Genomic DNA, 19,116 nt, shown 5'->3' on the forward strand with positions numbered 1-19,116 from the left:
ACTTTTGAAAGGAGAGTATTTGTGGATTTAGTTGTGCGTCTTCAAGACAGTTGGGTCGACTGGCGGGTAGGGGACGAAAGGTCTCCGCATCCACCTGGGGAATTTGGGCATGAATGAGCATTTACAAACACATGACCATGGCAAATTTGCCTGACAAAATTGTCCAAGCACGCCATCAAGCGAATCACTTTCCACATGTGCTTTAGCGTGAACTGCAAGCTGCCCTTCTAGCGGAAATATTTGCCGAGTTGATTTCTGCTTTGGAGCCCGCACCGATAACCATGTTGGCATGAACAAATCAGATGTAATGAAACAAAATTGGGCGGGGAAAAAGATGAAGAGTATGGCCACAAGCGCCGATACAGACCGTTACAAATTAATACTAAAATAAACCCCAATGTACCCTCGGGATCTCGAGGTCTTAATTTTCCACTAATAAAAGGCAGTGTGTGTGTGTGTGTGTGTGTGTGTGTGTGTGTGTGTGTGTGTGTGTGTGTGTGTGTGTGTGTGTGTGTGTGTGTTCTCATCCTCCATAGCTCCAAAATCATAAAAACCTAGCAGCTTGAAACGTTGCAGGCATACCAAGGGAACTCCAAGGAAGTGCATGACTGAAAATTGGGTGTTTGGGTTAATTAAAACAGCCCTTTTGAAGATAATTAACAGCCTGATTTAATTATATCCTTCAACAGTCAATCCTTGGCCACCTCGCTCTCTGGGGTCTTAAGGCGTATCCCAGGTAACCTCGTTGGGGGTCTGAAGCCGCAATGTTTTTTTTTTAGCTTGCTCAACTTCACCTTGACTTGGAACAGGCCACAACAATTTCTTAATGACTAGATTTTTTTTTCTTCACTTTCCTCACTCATAATATCGAATTCCTGTTCATCATAGCATTGTATACATCGCTTTTGTAAGTACTTCAGTTTTCAAATTAGTAGCTTGGAACGATTTCAGGCATTATATGATGAGATTTTCCATGATCTACTCTCACGGACTAATTAAAGTGTATCATCGAAATATTATTTCGGTTTTGAGGATTGGATATCATCCAGACGACATAAGTGTCGGAATCTGTTGTGAAATCTGATAATATAAATAAATAAACGTATTCTCACAAAGCAAATATACCTATATACTTCAAGCAAGCAAGGCTATGTTCCCTCCTTCTCCATATATACACAGGAAATTGTGAAATTTCAAAAGCATTAAACTGATCTTTTTCTACTGTGAGGAGAATTATATTGAGTGAACAAAAAATTTAAGAATGTGCTCTAACAGCCATGTCCCCCGAGGGAATGCCTATCCATAGCTTCTGCCAGATTTGTGTCTATTTTTGGAGGTTTTGCGAGATGCTCTACAGGGAATCAAAGCAAATCTGTGAAAAAAAACGGTTGTTAAAAAAGAAAAGTTACAACGCTTGCACAGACCATGAACCGATGTAACACGTGACACGTGCACAGATGAGCAGGCAAAATGGCGGATTTTCTGCAATGTTTATTTCATGGGTGATTGAACTTTGCAATGTTTCCAAGGTTGTGCATTGTCATTTTATATTATTTAATTAATTCATTTTATTTCATTAACTGCTGCGTGCTTGGTGAAGCTGGTCTTTAAAGTTAAAGGGATCCTTTATGGTACGCAATGACAGCCTGGCCAACCGTTCCTTATCAACCATTGAATTGGAATGCTTGCATGAGTGCTTATGCCATTTACCGAGTGCCCATTGTCGATAGAGATACCGCGTGACGTCATTCAGAGCGAGTGGTTCTCACTCCGTCACCGTGACCGAGTGGTTCTCGCTCCGCCACCCTGACTGAGTGGTTCTCGCTCCGTCACCCTGACCGAGTGGTTCTCGCTCCGTCACCCTGACCGAGTGGTTCTCGCTCCGTCACCCTGACCGAGTGGTTCTCGCTCCGTCACCCTGACCGAGTGGTTCTCGCTCCGTCACCCTGACCGAGTGGTTCTCGCTCCGTCACCCTGACCGAGTGGTTCTCGCTCCGTCACCCTGACCGAGTGGTTCTCGCTCCGTCACCCTGACCGAGTGGTTCTCGCTCCGTCACCCTGACCGAGTGGTTCTCGCTCCATCACCCTGACCGAGTGGTTCTCGCTCCGTCACCCTGACCGAGTGGTTCTCGCTCCGTCACCCTGACCGAGTGGTTCTCGCTCCGTCACCCTGACCGAGTGGTTCTCGCTCCGTCACCCTGACCGAGTGGTTCTCGCTCCGTCACCCTGACCGAGTGGTTCTCGCTCCGTCACCCTGACCGAGTGGTTCTCGCTCCGTCACCCTGACCGAGTGGTTCTCGCTCCGTCACCCTGACCGAGTGGTTCTCGCTCCGTCACCCTGACCGAGTGGTTCTCGCTCCGTCACCCTGACCGAGTGGTTCTCGCTCCGTCACCCTGACCGAGTGGTTCTCGTTCCGTCACCCTGACCGAGTGGTTCTCGCTCCGTCACCCTGACCGAGTGGTTCTCGCTCCGTCACCCTGACCGAGTGGTTCTCGCTCCGTCACCCTGACCGAGTGGTTCTCGCTCCGTCACCCTGATCGAGTGGTTCTCGCTCCGTCACCCTGATCGAGTGGTTCGTGCTCAGTCACCCTGATCGAGTGGTTCGTGCTCACTCATCCTGATCGAGTGGTTCCTGCTCCGTCACCCTGAGCGAGTTGTAAAATAACACCCAATTTCCAAGCCGTTTGCCGTATTAACATGATTCCTAAATTACCAAGCCAAATTTTTTTCTGCTCATCACACAAAGCTGTTTATAAAGAATAACGTTTGTGAACATATCACTAAAATGTCTATTTAGGTGCAATGTTGTTTTTCGGAGAAAGCTACTCAAGGTTTCTGGGTTGTGAACATGAAGTACTGTAGTTGGTAATCACGCTGACTCCAACCTGCCGATTTCCGAAAAATTGCCGATATCGGCCAATCGTGTGTGTGTGTGTGTGTGTGTGTGTGTGTGTGTGTGTGTGTGTGTGTGTGTGTGTGTGTGTGTGTGTGTGTGTGTGTGTGTGTGTGTGTGTGTGTGTGTGTGTGTGTGTGTGTGTGTGCGCGCGTGTGTGTGTTGTTCATAAAGCATAACATATTCTCTCTGCCAACTTCCAGTGGGACCATGGGAGGATGTCGCTGCCGACATTTTGGGTCCGTTACCATCTGGAGAGTCAGTAATGGTTGTGATTGACTAGTCATTACTATGAGTATCTCATCATGAGATCCACGACAGCAGAGAAACTGGTGGCAGCATTAACAGAGATTTTTGCGAGGCATGGTATACCAGACACTCTGTATTCAGATAATGGGCCACAATTCATTGCTCAGACATTTATGGATTTCATGGACACTATGGGCATCTACCACCATCTTGTGACTCCAAAGTGGCCACAGGCAAATTATGAAGTAGAACATCAGAAGCAGTCTCTGGAGAAGCGTATGAAGATTGCACAAGCTGAAGGGAGGGATTTAATTTAGACAAACATCCAATATTCACTCATGCACTTCTTTGGAGTTCCCCGAGTATGCATGCAAAGCTTCAGGCTACGAGGTTTCAGGCATTTGGAGTTATGGAGGACACACACATATATATATATACACACACACACACACACACACACACACACACACACACACACACACACACACACACACACACACACACACACACACACACACACACATTTATTAATATATATTGTGGGCCTGGTGGTTACGTTAATCCCCCCCACCCAAATTGTGGTGACGGGTGGTTAACACCGCCAGCCTGGTCGCCGAGCGTTTTTTTCCTTATTAGGAGGCGGACGCGTTGATCCTCAGCGATTATAACCCGCGCGGGAGGGGAGAGTGTGCCCAATCGTCCGGGAGTGTGCCCAATCCGTGCCTCGCAAACCGCCCAAGCACGACGATTGCTTGCTTTAGTGACAAATGCTCTGAGGGGCCGGCGTGTAAACGCTCCGTGACAGATAAATCACCGGAGCAAGGACGGCGAAACAAAACGGATTTGGCTGCAAAGAAATTCCCAAGAACCAGGTGTGCAATATGCATGGTACCCCCGGCATGAGCAATGGGCGTGGCAAGCACGACTTGGTTCCCTGTGGGAAAACCCCAATTCCCAGTGGCAAGAATTTAAGAACAAATTGGTTTGTGACAGACACATGGCCGAGCACCTCTGCGGACGCAGAGGGCTCATCATCATAGGGGTATGTGACGGTGACGGTGACGGCGACAGTAACGCCCATGTGTGGAACGCAGGGGTGAAACCGCCCCACACATGGCGGCCCAGGAGCAATAGCCTTGGGGGGATGATAGTTAGGCCCACCTGGGGGTGCCAGCGATGGTTACCTCCAGGGGGCACGGGAACACGAGCCAAAGTGGGATGGCAGTGCTCGGCCCACATGGGGGTGCCAGTGATGGTAGCTTCGATGTGAGTACCGAAGCAGTGACCATGAGGGAGGGCTAGGATAAATTTAGGGATCGAGAGCAACAATAGGGACTGTTTTGGTAGAGACAATGAACATGTAGTGGGGACGTAGAGAGGTATAGAAGGTAGAGTTAAATGGGAGCGTGCGTCGCACAAGGGAAGACGAGGGTGCACGAGTTAGTTAGGGGAAATTAGTTTGGTGATACTGTGTTAGTGAGTGGAAATGTGTTTGTGTAAGATTGATGAATTATGAGTGTGAGGGCAGGGCAATGGCCGGTATGAGTGTGAGTAACGGAATGCATGGTGTGAATGATTGAATGGGGGGAGTGCATCCCACCCAAGGAAACCCGGGGGTTAGTTTAAAGTTAGTCAGGGGGATTAGGTAAATTTATAAATGGATGTCGTTATGCGGTTGGTGCTGATTCTGGAAAGTTAAAAAAAACATTTTTTTGTGTGTGTAGGGTGCAGGAGATAATGGACTGGCTGGGGATGTGGCCTGTGAGTGTATTGTTCTGAAGAAGCAGGCACCCCGGGCACTGGGGGCTCGTCGGCCAGGTGAGGCCGTAGGTCGGTCCATGGGGCCATTAGTGTATTAGTGGACGCAGGTACCCGAGGAGAGGGGCCAGGTGTGCCAGTGCAGTGTTTAGTAAAGTGTTCAATGGGCCTGGGTGCCCGAGCAGCGGAGCCCGGGGTGCCAAAAATGCCAAGTGGGCATCGAAGGGGGGAGTGCCAGTGAGGGCATCCCTCACGTTAGGGTGAGGAGCAGGCAAGCTTAGAGGCAGCTCCAGCGTCCCGGGTGTGCTAACAGTGAGTATGCAGCTGGGCAGACCTGCTAGTGGAGCCACACTACCCAACCACGAAATTGTGCGATGGCACAGAAAGAAAATTTGGTGGGAAACAGAAACCAGCGTAAATTTATAGATCACCACTATCGCTTGCAGTGCTCATTTAATCAGCCATCTTAGAACCTCTTCTTCCGGAAAAAAGCCCAAAATTGTAAGAGCACCAACACGTAGGTGATGGAAATTTGGGTTTTTAGAACCCCATTGTTTAACAAAGGCCTCTTAGCAGAGTATAACCCCGGGGACAGTTTAAAAGTGTAACAATATTTGCGTAGTTAGGATTCATGAAGATGATCCACTGTCGGGATGATCGCCGGCTGCTGGACTTGCCCTCCTGTAGGACTTGAGAATGAGACGTGTCACGATGTAAATGTAAGATTGCATGTCGTTCTGCTCTTCTTTTCCATAGAACCTTGGGTGGATTGGGTATGAATTTCGCAATGGGGATAGTAAGATATCGGAGACAAGACATATCACCGAATTGTAAAAAGAGAAGGGCTAGGGTAGTGTATATGGGAAAGACGGATGGGTGCGGATGAGTAAGGCCTACCTCGAGTCCTCTCTCTCCCGGCACCACGCCACTGCCACAGGTATGTGCACACCAGGAACCGGCTGACCATGTTGGAAGGACCTGGTGTTTGGCATTACCTGGCTTACCTTTATATTTTCATGCTGTTTGCTGTTTGCCTTGCTGTTTTGCTTTGTCTCTCGACTGCCCCAGGACCATCAAGGCTGTTCTGCATCAAGTGAACACTTTGAAGGAAAAACAAACAAACACTTACCTTGCTGGATCACCTGCTCTACATCAAAGCATCACTCCCCTCACTTCACCATTTGCTCCATGACCCGTGTTCCACCCGCACCTGTTCTGTGGACTGCCACTCGCTGCAGCCTCATACCAGGTGACACCGTTCCCATTATCAGGGTGGTTTTGTTTGCTTTCTTTTGTTTGAACTGCATTTACTGTAGCAGCATGCCACCACATTTATGGACTACTTTGTTGCAGCTTCATACCAGCCTCATACCAGCTTCCTAGCAGCTACATGCCAGGCTCATGCCACTTTGCTTCACTTTTGCCACAAATTGCCATGACAATGAACTGCACAAACGCAGCTCGGTGGATGAAGTAAGTGGCTTTGTTCTTGTTGCTGCTTCTTGATCATTTTTGTTTCAAAGGCCACAACGTTTATGGTCTGAATGCCGGTCACTGGCCTGCCAGTTTGCTTTGTAAGGTGTGTTGGTGAAAAGCATTAAGGTGGCAAGAAGTCAGCAGGTGTCCCCCCCCCCCCCTCCACACAATTTTTATTTTGAATTTTTGTACGTCCTGGGTCAGAAATTGTATATTGTTGTATAGTTGTGTAGATTATTAAAGCCCACCGGTTATATGTTTTAGTTTCAAAAATTCCGGCAATTTCAGTGCAGCAAAAGGTTGTTTGTGCGAGTCAGTTAGGAAGTTCCCAACGCATCAGGTTGGATATATCTTGTTTAAATTGTCACACACACTAAAGGGTAGAGTTAAAACGTACTAGGTAGGGGGTAACTTCACCTGCATGTCACACAGTAATGCTAACTTTTAATTGCAATATTGAAACTTTTAACCGATATCTCCAGCTGTTGGACGACTTGGGATGAGTCTGCGATAGGGAAAGGGGTAGTGTTACGGATTTCAGAATCCGATCCGATGAATGCATACCAACATCCAGGTTCTCAGATAGTTATTTCCTTAAATGCACGTCCAGGATAGACCCATCCCCATGTCTGGTGGGATTCTAAATGTGATGCGTTGAGAAAGGTAAAGAATAGATCCTCTCTCTTATAGGAAGCTTTTTCTCCTTACGACAGACACATTCATGCAAACGAGATACCGATTTCTTTCACGGACGCCGAGACCCGCCTTTTTCCATCGACGTTCAACACCCCGTGCAGCAGCTCTATGGACGCTGGCTGGCTTATTTTCATATCGGGCTGAACAGTGAAGTGATCATTGTTGTTGACAGTTTTATGAGCGCTAAACGTTTGTGCTCGGTAATTCTGGAAAATGGCTGCATTTTTTTGCTCGCTCAGCACCACAGACATGGCCTTGTAAGAAGAAATAACCGCAGACTTGCGGGATGTGACGGCAATGGTACGCAAGTGGGGCGGGGTGAATTTGGGGGGAGTCTGTGCACGCCCAGATGGGCTGCCTATATAAAAGAGGGGGAGGTCCGTTCTTGGCGGTGAGTGAGAGTGAGGCACGGGTCAGTCACCAATGAGTGAGGCACGGGTCAGTCGACAACGAGACAGTTTGCCAGTCAGACGGCTGGTTGCTTCGTCGGTTCCAGTCAGACTGCTTGCTGCTTCATCGGTTCCAGTCAGACGGCTGGCTGTTTCGTCGGTTCCAGTCAGACGGCTGGCTGCTTCGTCGGTTCCAGTCAGACGGCTGGCTGCTTCGTCGGTTCCAGTCAGACGGCTGGCTGCTTCGTCGGTTCCAGTCAGACGGCTGGCTGCTTCGTCGGTTCCAGTCAGACGGCTGGCTGCTTCGTCGGTTCCAGTCAGACGGCTGGTTGCTTCGTCGGTTCCAGTCAGACTGCTTGCTGCTTCGTCGGTTCCAGTCAGACGGCTGGCTGTTTCGTCGGTTACAGTCAGACGGCTGGCTGCTTCGTCGGTTACAGTCAGACGGCTGGCTGCTTCATCGGTTCCAGTCAGACGGCTGGCTGCTTCGTCGGTTCCAGTCAGACGGCTGGTTGCTTCGTCGGTTCCAGTCAGACTGCTTGCTGCTTCATCGGTTCCAGTCAGACGGCTGGCTGTTTCGTCGGTTCCAGTCAGACGGCTGGCTGCTTCGTCGGTTCCAGTCAGACGGCTGGCTGCTTCGTCGGTTCCAGTCAGATGGCTGGCTGCTTCGTCGGTTCCAGTCAGACTGCTTGCTGCTTTGTCGGTTCCAGTCAGATGGCTGGTTGCTTCGTCAGTTCCAGTCAGACGGCTGGTTGCTTCGTCGGTTCCAGTCAGACGGCTGGTTGCTTCGTCGGTTCCAATCAGACAGCTGGTTGCTTCGTCAGTTCCAGTCAGACGGCTGGTTGCTTCGTCGGTTCCAGTCAGACGGCTGGCTGCTTCATCGGTTCCAGTCAGACGGCTGGCTGCTTCGTCGGTTCCAGTCAGACGGCTGGCTGCTTCGTCGGTTCCAGTCAGACGGCTGGCTGCTTCGTCGGTTCCAGTTCCTTTGGCGTACCTGTTTCTTGGGGGTGACATCGACTGGCATTCAAGGCTGTTGGCGAGTGGGTGCATGGCAAGGCTGGGTGCTAGCGATGAACAAGACATGCACACACATTTCAGGACGTTTTCATTTGACGGACGACTTGTCTTTGGTGAACGAGACGATTCTCGCCCCCCCCCCCCCCCCGAATGATCTGCTGGGTACCCTTGTCTGTGTTTAGTTGTGAAGTAAGTCAATCCCCAATAAGCATCTGCTCTCTGTCTCTTTTCTATCACTCTGATTGATTTTGCCTGATTAGTTATTTATTTGCTTGCAATTATTTTGATTGATTTGGAATTTATTTTTACCTCACCGAAATAAAAACTTCTTTTTTTATTTATTGATTTTCTTATTAATAAAATATTTGTTGACGTTTCAACCTGTTCGTGCTTGTCCTTTCCTTCCACTGAGCCAGCATTGTCTGAACCGAGATAGTCTGGGAGGTAATTACCACACAAATTGACCAATAATAGTCGGTACGCACCAGCGGTTAAAATGCTTTGCCACCTTAATTCAGATCTATTCAAGATAAGATTGGTGCTTTGCCGAGGGCACGCTCCCCATTCAGGTAACCACGTAACCTCTAGTTAAATGGCATAATTAGACGGTGGACACTGGAACTCGTGGTTAACTGGGTGGTGTTCGTGGTTTTAAAACAACCCACCGTATCACAACGTTAATTGTGAGAGGTGGCCCCAGGTCCAGCTCCATCGAGGACAACCGGAGATTAAACCCCGAGTAACAAACTGGTGTCTCGGTACCCATGGCCGTAACAATATATATATATATATATATATATATATATATATATATATATATATATATATATATATATATATATATATATATATATATATATATATATATATATATATATATGCAGTACACCCTACAGGTCAAAAGTTTTAGAACACCCCCATTTTCACAGTTTTAACTGAAATTTAAGCAGTTTAATGTTTCAATGTACTCTAAAATTAAAGCAGAGAACAAATAAACAATTGAACATTAAAAAGAAATCATGGAATCGTTTTGTTCAACAAAATTTAATCGAAATTTTTGACTCATCAAACTAGCCACCTTTTGCAGATTTTACAGCCAAACATACTTGTGGCATTCTTTCGACAATGGAAATCAATTATTGTTCGGAAAGTTCATCCAAACACTGTTGCAGAAGTTCCCACAAATGTGTTGCACTTGTAGGTTGCTTTGCTTTCACCCTTCTGTCCAGTTCATCCCTAACCAGCTCGATGGGGTTTAAGTCTGGAGAATGTGCTGGCCATTCCATGATTTGAAGCCTACTGTCTTGTTCTTTCCTTCGAAGGTAGTTCTGACATTGCCTGGCGGTATGTTTTGGGTCGTTATCTTGCTGGAGGATGAACCCCTGACCAACTAGGCGTAGACCAGAAGGTATTGCATGGTGATGCAAAATGCTGTGGCAGCCCTTTTGGTTCAGGGTGCCAGTCACTGCGCAAGTCACCGACACTGGATCCAGCAAAAGAGCCCCAGCTCATCAAGCTTCCTCCTCCATGTTTGACAGTTGGTGTCACGTACTGAGGAACCATCCTTTCGCCTACTCGACGGAGTACACAAACCCTGCGTGATGAACCGAAGATTTCAAATTTTGATTCATCGGTCCATAGTACCTTCTTCCAGTTTTCAGTCGTCCACTGGCGATGCTTCATGGCCCAGGCAAGCCTCTTTTTCTTATTTTGCCATCTTAGCAATGGCTTTCTTACTGCCACTCGACCTGTCAAACTTGCAGCTCGAAGTCTTCTCTTCACAGTTGAAACTGAGACTTTTTTACTTCGACCAGTGTTAAGCTGTGCTTGAAGCTGCTGTCCTGTGAGCCGCCTATCACACAAGCTGTTGACTCTCAAAAACTTGTCTTCTGATTGTGGTGTGGCTTTGGGTCTGCCAGACCTCTTCCTGAACAGTTTCATACAGTTTCTAAGTGCCTTTTCATGGTGTAGGAAATTGTGCTCACTAAAACTTTGGCTTGCTATGCAATTTCTCGAAAGGAAAGACCTACACTTTTAAGGGGTATAATGGTCTGTCTCTCTTCCTTTGTTAATTGTCTTTTTCTCGCCATTATGACAGCAATGTACTACTTCCTGCAGTGCAATGTTGTCCAAATAATGCTTTGGAGGGTAGAGCAACACAGTCTGTTCCAACACTTCTTTTATACAGACAGAGGGTTTGTAACTAATCAACAAAAGTTGGGACACCTGAAGGAATTGTTTGCATCAACTTTCAAGGCTTAATTTACTTCCATTGCTGCAGAACAGCTGCAGTTGCTAACCCATTACTTGTTCCCTGAAAAGGGCCTTTTTTAACAACTCTCAAACTTACATTATTTTTCAGTTTTTGGTCACCTGAACTTTGTTTTTTAACCTCTGGCAGTTAAATCGCTTAGCCTTGTACCATTTCAGGTTATTCACTGGACTTGAACTGCTAAAATTTCAGGAAAAACTGGAAAAATGGGTGTGTTCTAAAACTTTTGACCGGTAGCATATATATGTAAATATACATAGATATCTATATTGTTGCATTTCTGGAAACTGCATCCCTCAAACACCAATGGCATCCAACCTTCAGTGGTCCCGAGACAGGTATTTCATTAGTACAGTATACGTTCAGGTAGTCCCTTCCTTCTTGCCTAATGGGTCAAATGAGACAGTGCGTTGTCTGAATCTCATAGTTAAATCTGATTTAATTCTGCGAACTCATTCCTATTCTTTTTTCTCTATTCCTGAGGTAAATCCAAGCAATGGGTCCTCGCGAGGGCCGGCAGGCACTACCCTCGGACACCCACGTGTAGAATACCACGGCCGCGCCCTTCACGTCAGAATGCGTCCTCATAGAAGACCAAAAGGAACAAAGCACCAAGCGCCCATGCCGCACAGAACATGTGCAGCACTGCGGTAATTTCCACCCATTGCGCAGAAGAGATGGGAAGGATAACCAACACACGGCGCGCTGCAGGAATGTCGTGCTGAGGAAATAACACACCAAATGCTAACAAGGTACAGTCTGCACACAGCGCACTCTTTTCAACCCATTTCTGAGTCGAATAATACCTGTCTTATTTTCAACCCAAACCTACATCTAATCTTCCCTCAATTCCTGACACACATCATGGCCGGCATCGCGCACATCGCCGCCTTTGATAAATGACCGCATGCTCAATGAGGGAGGACCCACGTGCAGCCCCGGGGTAATTTATTATCGTACACAGAGCACGGCACGAACGGCACACATGTTGTTCGGGTCTGCGCGTGTGTTTACCACAGCATCTTACCGTCGGTCTTCGCTGATTACCGCGGCCACTGAGTGTCCTCTCGCCTCTCCGCCCGGCGAGGCTGCAGCCAGGTAGAGGCGTGCTGTACGGCTCGTGCCGCATGGCTTACACACAGGCAGCGCATTGACCGGCACTGACAGCCGGTCGCACGTCATGATTCTCACATAGGGAGATTCGTGTCACGGTGCTCGGAGTGAGACGATTCCGCAGCTTGGAACCATCTGGCCGGAAGTAAAGTGGAGCCGCTTCCAGTCAAAACAGCTGGGCCGTGTGCTGGCCGGAGCCCAACCAGAGCACCCGATTCGAGTGATGACATTTCGCTTCGGGTCGTCACCCCCACCCGCACCACAGGGTCTATAAAAGGACGGGTCGCCGGGCTGTCCGTCGTCGTCTTTCCTGCTCAACGTTCCTCGTCTGCTGACTCAGCCAACTTCGCGGCCTTGCCGCTGACTCCGCCTACTTCGCGGCCTTGCCGCTGACTCCGCCTACTTCACGGCCTTGCCGCTGACTCCGCCTACTTCGCGGCCTTGCCGCTGACTCCGCCAACTTTGCGGCCTTGCCGCTGACTCCGCCTACTTCGCGGCCTTGCCGCTGACTCCGCCTACTTCACGGCCTTGCCGCTGACTCCGCCAACTTCGCGGCCTTGCCGCTGACTCCGCCCACTTCACGGCCTTGCCGCTGACTCCGCCCACTTCACGGCCTTGCCGCTGACTCCGCCTACTTCACGGCCTTGCCGCTGATTCCGCCTACTTCACGGCCTTGCCGCTGACTCCGCCTACTTCACGGCCTTGCCGCTGACTCCGCCTACTTCACGGCCTTGCCGCTGACTCCGCCTACTTCGCGGCCTTGCCGCTGACTCCGCCTACTTCGCGGCCTTGCCGCTGACTCCGCCTACTTCACGGCCTTGCCGCTGACTCCACCCATCCACCCACCCACCCGATCCTGTCTGCCAATCCACCCACTGTTGTGGACTCCGCCTTTCTGCACCCACTGGCTTTTGACTCCACCCCAAGTCCTTCCTTCACACCAGTCGGTCGCGCCCCATTCTCTGGATCGAAACTTAGCTGCTTGAAGTTCCACGAAGCGGGAGACAACGCACCAGATATAGGGGAGGTATCGCACAGCAGAGCATCCCCCCAAGGCGTACTGGGGGCGCATTCCGTCAATCGTGCAAGGTATTGAGAGACCATTGGCCTCATCTCCTCTCCTCATTCTTCTCATTAACTCCTCATCGGTGTGTGTGTGTGTGTGTGTGTGTGTGTGTGTGTGTGTGTGTGTGTGTGTGTGTGTGTGTGTGTGTGTGTGTGTGTGTGTTTGAGTGTGTGTGTGAGACATGCCGCCTGTCCTCGTTTAAGTTAAGAGTGTACAAGAATTATATCGGGATAACTCTGCTCTGTGTCTGCTTTAGTAAGTTGCTTGTATTATTGTCGCATCGCACTTTTCTTCCTATCTCCGCTTACATAGAACAATAAAAACTATTAATGAGGCCACATATCTTTCCTCGCCTGCCTGTTAATAAATTATTAGTGGAAATGTTCCCAGCTTGTTTTTGTCTTTTCTTTCATTGATCCAGCATGGTCCGTATCCTAACCGAGCCGGGACTTTATTCCCAACGATACGTTCCTCTTCGCCGGTACGTCCTTGGCAGTGTTGCTCGGCTGTATCCGATCCGGTAAAGTGATCCGGTTCGGACAAGGTGTACCAAGGGCGTGTTCCCCGCTAATTAAATGACATGATTATTATTTGGATAACCAGATAAACTAGGCAGAGCACCCAAAATCATGTGGTTGAGTTATTGGCGTTCACTGTCAGTTAGCGACCCGCCGAATTATCCACGTGCGATGGCCTGCAATTCCGGGGAGTATGGTGGGAACCCGAGATAGCTTCCCCCCCTGGTGATCTTCTCACCCAACCCCTGGCCCGCAACTATATATATATATATATATATATATATATATATAGATATGCACTGGAGGGCTGCCCTGCCCTGGAAGGCGAGGGGGGGTGGGATGAGTGGATATCCAGCGCTGTCCAGCTGAGCATTTCTTGGCGGTTGTTTCTTGTCAAAGGGCGGAGTAGCTCCTTGTGAGCCAACGGCCATCCATATCTAGTGCGCAACTGTGTCTGCAGACGTCCTCCTACAGTTGGGTTACTTTTTATTAGGAGGTTGGTGGCAGGATTTGCACTCCAGCCACCGTAAAACCCTTCATTCCGCAAAACACAAAAACGCAAAAAATCTGAAAACCCACTCCGTGGGAGTACCTCCTGTGCAGCTTCCCTTCACAGGGCAGCTCACCGGATGATGGGATTGGGGCAAATCCTTCGGGATCCCCAATCTTTGATGATAGGAGGGAAACCACGGGGTAACATTCCCGGGTCAGATTGCAGGAGAGTGTGTCGGAGTGGTGCTGAGGTGTCGTTCACCAGATGGCGGTCTACTTGGGTTAACCTGAGGCGGTTCCTTCGGGTGGGTGCCTGGAATGTCCTGTCCCTAATAGAGGATGATCACCTGTCTCTGTTATCATCTGAGCTGAAGCGTTTGGACATCGGTATTGCAGCACTCTGAGGTTCGGAGACGGATTGCGGTGAGATAATGGTGGGTGATTCCACCTACTATTGGTCTGGTCGCTCTGATGGTTACCATACTCAAGGAGTTGCTGTAGCTGTGTCCAATAAGCTGACCCCAATGATAATTGAGGTAACACCGGTCAACGAGCATATCATGAGATTAATGATTCGTCACTCCTTAGGTGTCATTTCCCTGGTCTCTGTCTATGCTCTGACTGAGGTGAGTGATCTCACCATGAAGGATGCATTCTACGCCACGCTCGAGTCTGTGGTTGATCAGTGCCCCAGACGAGATACAGTTCTCGTCTTGGGGGATTTCAATGCATTGACTGGAACTGATAGGAATGGTTATGAGACGTGTGTTGGTCCCCATGGGTCAGGAACTATGAACCAGAATGGCACTAAGTTCCTTGACTTTGCAAGAAGTCATGGACTTAGGGTGGCTGGTTCATGGTTTCAGCACCCACAAGCTCATCGCTGGACTTGGTATTCCAACGCTGGCGGTGTGGCAAAGGAGATTGACCATGTCCTCGTTGATGGTCGCTGGAGGATGATCCAGAACTGCAGGGTCTACCGGAGTGCTCATTTCCTCAATACTGACCACCGGCTTGTTGTAGCAACTCTAAAGCTGCGCCTTAAATCCTGGAGAATGGTACCATCCCAGCCTCGGCTGGATGTTGGCAAACTCAAGGATGAGAGGGTAGCTGAGGAGTTTGCAAACAGGCTGAGTGGACATTTGGAGGGTCTGGGTGCTTTGGGGGGTCCTGAAGAGTTGTGGAGTGCCATCAAGACCACCATCCTTGATGTTGCCAGTAGATGTCTTGGAACTCACCACAGGGCAAAGAAGAATTTTTTTTCTCTCAAGGGACACTGAATACCATTGACCAGAGTCGCAGGGCCAGGGTCAATGGCAGAGCTTAGCTGTTCAGGGAGCTGAGGCGTAAAACTGTACGTGCACTGAGGGTGGACAAGGAGGCCTATGTGCGAGGAATCTGTGAGGGGGTAGAGCATCACCTGTGGACAGGTGATTCTCATCCCACTTACAGGGGAATTCGCGCATTACGTTCATCCAAGCCCATCCCTCGGAGCACTACAGTTCGAGTGGAGAGTGGTAGACTCTTGACAGAGGAGTCTGAAGTGAAGGCCCGCTGGGCCGGTTACTTTGAGCGGTTGTACCAGGCTGATCCCCCAACTGTCGAGTTGGACGTCAAGGGTGTTACAATCCCTGTTGCTGACCCTCGAATCAACTGTGGTCCACCTTCGCTTGTGGAAACATGGGCTGCGGTGAACCAGTTGAAACGGGGCAAAGCTCCAGGGATCTGTGGCATCCATGCCGAACTTCTCAAGGCTGGTGGAAATGCTGCACTCGTGTCGTTGCATGCAGTTTTGTGCTCTGCCTGGAACACAGGCATCATCCCAACTGACTGGAAGAGGGGCCTTGTTGTCCCTCTCTGGAAAGGGCGATCGCCAAGACTGCAACAACTACCGAGGGGTGACGCTGCTCTCAGTGCCGGGCAAGGTCTTTGCTCGGATAATTCTCGATAGGGTTCGCCACCATCTGCTTGAGCACCAGCGTCCAGAGCAGTCAGGCTTTACACCAAAGAGGTCAACGATTGACCGTATCCTTGCACTTCATGTCCTCACCGAACGCAGACGAGAGTTTCGGCAGGGGCTGCTTGCGGCCTATGTTGATCTCTGTAAAGCGTTTGATTCAGTGAATCGGGATGTCCTCTGGAGGATTCTTGGTCTTCGTGGGGTGCCACCAAAACTGATCGATCTGATGTCTGAACTCTACTCTGGTACTGAGAGTGCTCTGAAGTGTGGTGGTACCATCTCTGACTTATTTCCAGTTGTTACTGGAGTTCTTCAGGGATGTGTACTTGCCCCCACAGTTTTCAGCACTTGTATGGACTGGATTCTAGGGAGGATGTCGGAAAGATCTAGTTGCGGTGCGTCATTTGGGAATGTCAAGATCTCGGACCTTGACTTTGCAGATGATGCAGTCATCTTTGCGGAGACTTTAGACATCCTCTTGGGGGCCCGCGAGGTGCTGAATGAGGAGTCGGAGCCGTTGGGATTACGGGTTTCTTGGGTCAAAACTAAGATCCAGGCTTTCGGTGACATCTTGGATGCTGCTGTCCTGTCTGTGTCTGTTTGTGGTGAGGATGTTGAGGTCGTGGAGAGATTCACTTACCTTGGCAGTGATATTCATGTCTCTGCTGGCTGCGAGTCAGAGGTCAATAGACATCTGGGTCGGGCCTGGGGAGTCCTGGATTCACTGGATCATGGGGTGTGGCGCTGCCGGTACCTGTGCGGGAGGACGAAAGTCCGAGTCTTCAGGTCCTTGGTACTTCCAGTCTTGCTCTATGGGTGCGAGACTTGGACTCTGACCAAGGATCTGAGACGGAGACTTAATTCCTTTGGTACCAGGTCTCTTCGGAAAATCCTTGGCTATCGCTGGTCAGATTTTGTGTCCAACGAGCAGTTGCTGAGAGAGACTCGGATGAGATTTGTTACCTGCATAGTCCGTGAGCATCAGTTGCGGCTGTATGGACATGTGGCTCATTTTCCTGACTCTGATCCTGCTCACCAGATTCTCTCAGCGAGGGAGTCTCATGAGTGGAGGAGGCCAGTGGGTCGACCACGTGCCTCATGGTTGCAACAGGTTGACCATCATCTCAAGGAGATGGGGATGGGCCTGGCATCTGCCTGGGGGATGGCCAGACGGAGGCCCCTGGAGTACCGGCGGAAAGTGGACGCAGCGACGTGCTGTTCTGGCACATGCTCCCATACCTGACCTACCTGACCTTACAGGGGAATTCGCGCATTGCGTTCATCCAAGCCCATCCCTCGGAGCACTGCAGTTCGAGCAGAGAGTGGTAGGCTCTTGACAGAGGAGTCTGAAGTGAAGGCCCGCTGGGCCGGTTACTTTGAGCGGTTGTACCAGGCTGATCCACCAGCTGTCGAGTTGGACGTCAAGGTTGTTGCAATCCCTGTTGCTGACCCTCGAATCTACTGTGGTCCACCTTCGCTTGTGGAAACACGGGCTGCGGTGAACCGGTTGAAACAGGGTAAAGCTCCAGGGATCTGTGGCATCCATGCTGAACTTCTTAAGGCTGGTGGAAATGCTGCACTCATGTTGTTGCATGCAGTTTTGTGCTCTGCCTGGAACACAGGCATCATCCCAACTGATTGGAAGAGGGGCCTTGTTGTTCCTCTCTGGAAAGGGAAGGGTGATCGCCATGACTGCAACAACTACTGAGGGGTGATGCTGTTCTCAGTGCCGGGCACGGTCTTTGCTCGGATAATTCTTGATAGGGTTCGCCACCATCTGCTTGAGCACCAGCGTCCAGAGCAGTCAGGCTTTACACCAAACAGGTCAACGATTGACCATATCCTTGCTCTTCGTGTCCTCACCGAATGCAGATGAGAGTTTTGGCAGGGGCTGCTTGCAGCCTATGTTGATTTCTGTAAAGCATTAGATTCAGTGAATCGGGATGTCCTCTGGAGGATTCTTGGTCTTCGTGGGGTGCCACCAAAACTGATCGATCTGATGTCTGAACTCTACTCTGGTACTGAGAGTGCTGTGAAGTGTGGTGGTACCATCTCTGACTTATTTCCAGTTGTTACTGGAGTTCGTCAGGGGTATGTACTGGCCACCACACTTTTCAGCACTTGTATGGACTGGATTCTAGGGAGGATGTCGGAGAGATCAAGCTGCGGTGCATCGTTTGGGAATGTCAAGATCTCGGACCTTGATTTCGCAGACGATGCAGTCATCTTTGCGCAGGCTTTAGATATCCTTTTGGGGGCCCTCGAGGTGCTGAATGAGGAGTCGGAGCCGCTGGGATTACGGTTTTCTTGGTCAAAACTAAAATCCAGGCTTTCAATGACATCTTGGATGCTGCTGTCCTGTCTGTGTCTGTTTGTGGTGAGGATGTTGAGGTCGTGGAGAGATTCACTTACCTTGGCAGTGATACTCATGTCTCTGCTGGCTGTGAGTCAGAGGTCAATAGACATCTGGGTCGGGCCTGGGGAGTCATGGATTCACTGGCTCATGGTGTGTGGCACTGCCGGTAGCTGTGCGGGAGGACGAAAGTTCGAGTCTTCAGGTGCTTGGTGCTTCCAGTCTTGCTCTATGGGTGCGAGACTTGGACTCTGACCAAGGATCTGAGACGGAGACTTAATTCCTTTGGTACCAGGTCTCTTCGGAAAATCCTTCGCTATCGCTGGTTGGATTTTGTGTCCAACGAGCGGTTGCTGAGAGAGACTCGGATGAGATTTGTTACCTGCATAGTCCGTGGGCGTCAACTGCGGCTGTATGGACATGTGGCTCGTTTTCCTGACGCTGATCCTGCTCACCAGATTCTCTCAGCGAGGGAGTCTTGTGAGTGGAGGAAGCCAATGGGCCAACCACGTTCCTCGTGGTTGCAGCAGGTTGACCAGCATCTCAAGGAGATGGGGATGGGCCTGGCATCTGCCTGGGGGATGGCCAGACGGAGGCCCCTGGAGTACCAGTGGAAAGTGGACGCAGTGACGTGCTGTTCTGGCACATGCTCCCATACCTGACCTGACCTATTTCTTGTTGTTTTGGATGTTGAAAAGCTATCAAGTCATTAGCCTCATGGTGGTTACCTTTTTATGTAACCCTCTGCAGGAACTTATTCCGGTTTATTACATTTCCCGATGAGATTTATCTCGAATATGCATACACATTCGGGGTCTGCCTCTCTGGCACGTAAGACCTTGGCTATTATAAAGCTTGCAGTGATA

At 49.8% G+C, this 19,116-nt stretch overlaps 1 long non-coding RNA gene across 18 annotated transcripts in view; it reads left to right on the forward strand.

The window, feature by feature from the left end:
• Positions 1-19,116, forward strand: part of LOC147029683 (uncharacterized) — a 265,289-nt gene that overhangs the window by 7,853 nt on the left and 238,320 nt on the right. For 12 of the 18 annotated variants that reach the window (XR_015056028.1, XR_015056021.1, XR_015056020.1 and 9 more), the window contains exons 5-6: positions 4,868-4,961; positions 5,970-6,374. This is a non-coding gene — a long non-coding RNA (uncharacterized LOC147029683). Of the gene's footprint in view, positions 1-4,867; positions 4,962-5,969; positions 6,375-11,231; positions 11,501-11,767; positions 12,951-19,116 lie in introns of all 18 variants that reach the window. The other 6 variants (XR_015056033.1, XR_015056034.1, XR_015056031.1 and 3 more) reach the window with 2 other exon arrangements.

The sequence above is a fragment of the Eptatretus burgeri genome, chromosome 3 (genome assembly GCF_056783735.1).
Source record: "Eptatretus burgeri isolate ZD-2024b chromosome 3, Ebu_testis_v1, whole genome shotgun sequence".
NCBI lineage: Eukaryota > Metazoa > Chordata > Myxini > Myxiniformes > Myxinidae > Eptatretus > Eptatretus burgeri.